We start from the raw sequence: 6247 nt of genomic DNA, 5'->3' as shown, positions 1-6247 counted from the left end.
TCCTAGCCACAGCAATCATACAACAAAAAGGAATAAAATGCATCCAAGTTGGTAAGGAAGAAGTAAAACTTTCACTATTTTCGGATAATAAGATACTACATATAGGAAATCCTAATAAGCCTACCAAAGAAAACCTACTAGAACTGAAAAATGAATTCAGTAAAGTTGCAGGATACAAAATCAATGTATAGAAATCTGTTACATTTCTGGGGCGCCTGGATGGCGAAGTAGGTTGAGCATCTGACTTTTCATTTTAGCTCAGGTCATGATCTCAGGGTCATGAAATTAAGTCCTGGATAGGGCTCTGTGCTCAGCACAGGATCTGCTTGGTTTCTCTCCTTCTGCCCCTCCCGCCACATTCTCTCTCAAACAAAGAAATCTAGAAAGAAAGAAAGAAAGGAAAGAAAGAAAGAAAGAAAGAAAGAAAGAAAGAAAGAAAGAAAGAAAGAAATCTGCTGCATTTCTATATGCTAATAATGAAGCAACAGAAAGAGAAATTAAGAAAACAATCCCATTAACAAGTGCACCAAAAATCATAAAATAGCTAGGAATAAACTTAATCAAAGAAGTAAAAGAAAGACCTATACTCTGAAAACAATAAAACACTGAGGAAAGAAACTGAAGATGACACAAAGGAATAGAAAGACACTCCATGCTCATGGACTGGAAGAACAAATATTGTTAAAACGATATTGTTAAAACAAGATTGCCTTGGGTATACACTACCCAAGGCGATCTACAGATTTAATGCAATCCCTGTCAAAATACCACAGCCTTTTTCACAGAGCTAGAACAAACAATCCATAAATGTGTATGACGCCACAAAAGATCCCAAAGAGCCAAAGCAATCCTGAAAAAGAACAAAGCAGGAAGTACCGCAATTCCAAACTCCAAGTTATATTACAAATCTGTAGTAACCATAACAGTATGGTACTGTCATAAAAACATGACACAAATCAATAGAACAGAATAGAAAATGAAGAAATAAACCCACAATTACATGGCCAATCTTCAACAAAGGAAGCAAGAATATGATATGCAAGGGATAAAAGTCTCTTCAATAAATGGTGCTGGTAAAACTGACCAGCTAATGCAAAAGAATGAAACTGGACCTTCTTCTTATACCTTACACAAAAATAAACTCAAGATGGATTCAAGACCGAAATGCAAGACTTGAAACTGAAACAATAAAAATCCTCTAAGAGAGCACAGGCAGTAATTTCCCTGACATCAGCCATAGTATTTTTTAAAAAGATTTTATTTATTTATTTGACAGAGAGACACAGTGAGAGAGGGAACACAGCAGGGTGAGAGAGAGAGGGAGAAGCAGGCAGGGAGCCTGATGCGGGGCTCAATCTCAGGACCCTGGGATCATGACCCAAGCTGAAGGCAGATGCTTAATGACTGAGCCACCCAGGTGCCCCAGCCAAAGCATTTTTCTAGATGGGTCTCCTGAGGCAAGGAAAATAGAAGCAAAGATAAACTATTGGGACTACATCAAAATAAAAAGCTTCTCCACGGTGGTGGTGGGGGGGAAATCAACAAAACTAAAAGGCAACCTACTAAGTGGGGGAATATGAGGGATGCCTGGCTGCCTCAGTTGGTAGAGTATGTGACTCCTGATCTCAGGGCCATGAGTTCAAGCCCCACACTGGGCATGGTGCCTACTTAAAGTTAAAAAAAAAAAAGAAAGACCAGAAAAAGATATTTGCAAATGAATATCTGATAAACGGTTAGCATTCAAAATATACAAAGAACTAATAAAACTGAACACCCAAAAGGCAAATAGTCCAATCAAAAAATGGGCAGAAGAATAAAATATTTTTTAAAAAAAAAGGGCAGAAGACATGAACAGACATTTCTCAAAAGATATGCAGAGGAAGACACTGAAAACAGACACATGAAAAGATACTCAACGTTACTCATCAGAAGGGAAATGCACATCAAAACTACAATGAGACATCACCTCACACCTGTCAGAATGGCTAAAATAACAAAAAATAACAAACGTTGGCAGATGTGGAGAAAAAGGAACCTGCCTGTACTCAGTGGGAATGTAAACTGGTGCAGCCACTGCGGAAAATATGGTAAAACTACCTTCCTTATGATCCAGAAATCACACTAATAGGTATTTACCCCCCAAATACACAAACACTAATTTATAAAATCTTTTTTTTTAAGATTTTATTTATTTATTTGACAGAGAGAAATCACAAGTAGATGGAGAGGCAGGCAGAGAGAGAGGAAGGGAAGCAGGCTCCCTGCTGAGCAGAGAGCCCGACGCGGGACTCGATCCCAGGACCCTGAGATGATGACCTGAGCCGAAGGCAGTGGCTTAACCCACTGAGCCACCCAGGCGCCCCCTATAAAATCTTTTTAAAAAGATTTTTTTATTTGACAGACAGAGAGAGAGATCACAAGTAGGCAGAGAGAGAGGGGGAAGCAGGCTCCCCGCTGAGCAGAGAACTCGATGCAGGGCTCAATCCCAGGACCCTGAGATCATGACCTGTGCTGAAGGCAGAGGCTTAACCCACTGAGCCACCCAGATGCCCCCAAAAACACTAATTTAAAGGGATACATGCACCCCTATGTTTATTGCAGCATTATTTACAATAACCAAAATATGGAAGCAGTCCAAGTGTCCACTGAGAGATGAATATACACACACAATGGAATATCATTCAGCCATTAAAAAAAAAAAGAAACATTGCCACTTGCAACAACATGAATAGAGCTAGGGAGTATAATGCTAAGTGAAATATGTCAGAGAAAGATAAATACCATGATTTCACTCATATGTGGAAATTAAGAAACAAAACAAATGAGCAAAAGAAAAATAGAAAGACAAACCAAGAGAAAGACTCTTTTTAAAAAAAGTTTATTTATTAGACAGAAAGAACACAAGCAAGGGGAATGGGAGAGGGAGAGGGAGAAGCAGGTTTCCTGCTGAGCAGAGAGCCCAATGCGGGGTTCAATCCCAGGACCCTGAGATCATGACCTGAGCCAAAGGCAGATACTTAGCAACTGAGCCACCCAGGTGGGACTCGATCCCAGGACCCTAAGATCATGACCTGAGCCAAAGGCAGCGGCCCAACCCACTGAGCCACCCAGGCACCCAAGAGACAGACTCTTAACTATGGAGAACAAATTGATGATTACCAGAGGGGAGGTGAGGGGCAAGGAATGAGTGAAATAGGCGATGGCCTTAAAGAGTATACTCATCATGATGAGCACTGAGCCATGTACAGAATTGCTGAATCACTGTATTGGACAACTGAAACCAATATGGTACTGTCTGGTAACTATACTGGAATTAAAATAAAAAAACTTTAAAAGGAACACAAAAGAAGAGAGAGCTGAGTAAGAAAAAATGACACTTTCATAGCATAATACCATTGATATAAATTTCAAACATACAACATATGACTGATTTTATAAGGGATATCTATATATTTAAGGATGAATACGTGTGCATGCCTATGGGGGAGAGTAGGAATTGGGGATTATTTGGGAAAAAATAAACCAAGAAATGAGTGTTGTACTAAACAGTTTTGATAATGTATATGAATTGAAGTCCAAAAATATAAATGGAGATTTAAAAAACCAAGAGCCAGAACTTCCTGGACTCTGTCTTAATAGAAGACAGAGTCCAAACAACCTCAAATAGCCAGACGGCCTCTGAGACTCTGACGTTGCAGATTCACAGGGGCAGGATTTACAATTCTGTCTTACATGAACAGCTGGCTTGGGGCGTGCAATTCAAATTCCGGCTTGATTTATGATTAATCAATGTCATGTTAAATGTTACATATATTACATTCTTTCAAATATTCTTTATAAAAACAAAAGGCTGGAACTATTACTTCAGTTTTATAGATAACTAAACTAAACTAAAAAGAAGTATAATCACTTCTCAGTTTCTCCTAAAAGAGCTGCCATCCATATGATTGTCTGACTCCAACACCTCTACTTGTGCCAATAATCAAAATAGCAGATACTTTCACTACTTTTTCTGGTTAGAATATGTGATGAATTACCATGCAAATGGCTTTCTTGGGGGAGCGGGGCTTGGGTGGCTGTCATTAAGTGTCTGCCTCCGGCTCAGGTCATGATCCCAGGGTCCTGGGATCGAACCCCAATCTGACTCCAAGCTCGGCAAGAAACCTGCTTCTCCCTCTCCCACTCCCAATTTGAGTTCCCTCTCTCGCTGTCTCTCCCACTCTGTGTCAAATAAAAAAAAAAAAAAATCCTCAAAAAAGAAAGAAAGAAAAGAAAAGAAGGAAAGAAAGCTAGCTGGCCAGGAAGATGAGTCATTTCTCAGTCACTAAAGTATCCTCACCTCATGGCTTCAAAGAATCTGCTTTTCTCCACTACATAACCCATTGTCTGTCTTGAGTTTTGTGGACAAAGAAGAAAATCTTAGTAGGGTACAGCAAATTAATATGCTAAGTAGGAACTTGAAATCAATGTGAAATCATATTCAAAAAAGGAAACATTTTCCCCAGCTGTCTCTAAAAGGAGCCCAACCATAAATGGCAGGAATTTTGCCCAAAATTCATGTAAAGTCCTAGCATCCAAATATAGTAACTACTAAAAGGGCATAGAACTCTGTGGGAAATTTTTTTATATTTCACACAAAGCTTTGTATTGTTTTCTCAGGAAGAGAGATTGGAAAAACTTTTAAAAAGAAAACCTTCTGTAGCCAGAAGAGAACAAGTGCAATCATAAGGCATCTAGAGAAGCTTAGTGACATTTCCTTTTGACTCATTTACATCAGTTGAGGCAATTTTAAATTATTAACTTTCAAATGGCCACTTTAAACTTATTAAAACAGTGTTTCAAAAATCCTGAAACAACTTCATTTTATAAACAATAATTAACATATAGTTCTTATTAGGGTGAGCTTAATATATACTTATCGAAGTAAGCTCTACCACAGAGTTGAGCTATCTTTTTCCTCCTGAGCAACAGAAATGATAGAAAACAAAAAAACACAGTGTATATGGACAACCCAATCTTACTTAGACTCTTTCTTAGAACCCCAAGTCTGGCTAGCAAGATCTTTGAGAAAAATTATTTCCATTCTTAAGAGGGAAAATTCTATTTCTGATTTCATATCCCTTTTTGAATACATGTGCCTGTTTTCTCCCTCCCTAAATTCCTTGCATGGTAGCTAACTTCATGATTTGGGCAAAAAACACTGAGGATGGGTCTGGAACATTCTATTATTGTCAGAAAGTAAGGATGCTTGCAAAGATGTCAGAGCAGTCTGAATTGATCCCCGGTGGCTCATTCTGACAACTGAGCACCACAATATATACATTATAATTAACTGAAATATGTTAAGATTACAAAAGGTCATGAATTCATGAGACTAAAAAGAAAAAACGTTAAAATGCAGTACACAAATACAGAATGAAAGATACATATGAGAATGAATTTAGTAAGTACAAAGTTAATATTTACATGTATGGATTACATATATATACACATACATAATTCACATACATATGGATTACCTTTCCAATAGGCATATAAGGCATACATATGTGTGTGTGTATATATACACAGTATAGATAGATCTCTTACCTATAGATCTCTTACTTTTCCCAGGTTTTTCATCTCCTTAATAAAAAGTCAAATTCAAAAGAGACTTCCTTCCCTGGCCATACAATTTAAAAAAACAGTTTAAAATATGAACATTGTCTCCTACCTCTTCCTTCATCTTCTTCTCCTTAGAATTTACTCTCTTACATATTTTTATATATATATATATATATATATATATATATATATATATATATATATGTTGGTTTTCCTCAGTAGAAATTAGCTCTACTAAAAAAAAAAGAAAAGCGCCTGGGTGGCTCAGTAGGTTGAAGCCTTAGCCTTCGGCTCGGGTCATGATTCCGGGGTCCTGGGATCGAGCCCCCCATCAGGTCTCTGCTCAGCATGTAGCCTGCTCCCAACACCCCCGCCTGCCTCTCTGCCTACTTGCAATCTCTGTCTGTCAAATAAATAAATAAATAAAATCTTAAAAAAAGAAAAAGAAAAAGAAAAGCAGTGATTTCTGTCTGTGTAGTTCACAACTGTATCTCCAATGCCTACATTAGAACAAAGCCTGGCACACAGTAAGCACTCTATACAAAATGTTTCAGTAAAACACACACACACATACCTCCTGCTTAATAAAGAGTATATAAAAGAACAATTTAAATATGACAAGCAAAAACTGCACAAACTGACA

The sequence above is a fragment of the Mustela nigripes genome, chromosome 17 (assembly GCF_022355385.1).
Source record: "Mustela nigripes isolate SB6536 chromosome 17, MUSNIG.SB6536, whole genome shotgun sequence".
NCBI lineage: Eukaryota > Metazoa > Chordata > Mammalia > Carnivora > Mustelidae > Mustela > Mustela nigripes.
The sequence above is the reverse complement of the archived record's forward strand: the minus strand, read 5'-3'. Positions refer to the sequence as shown.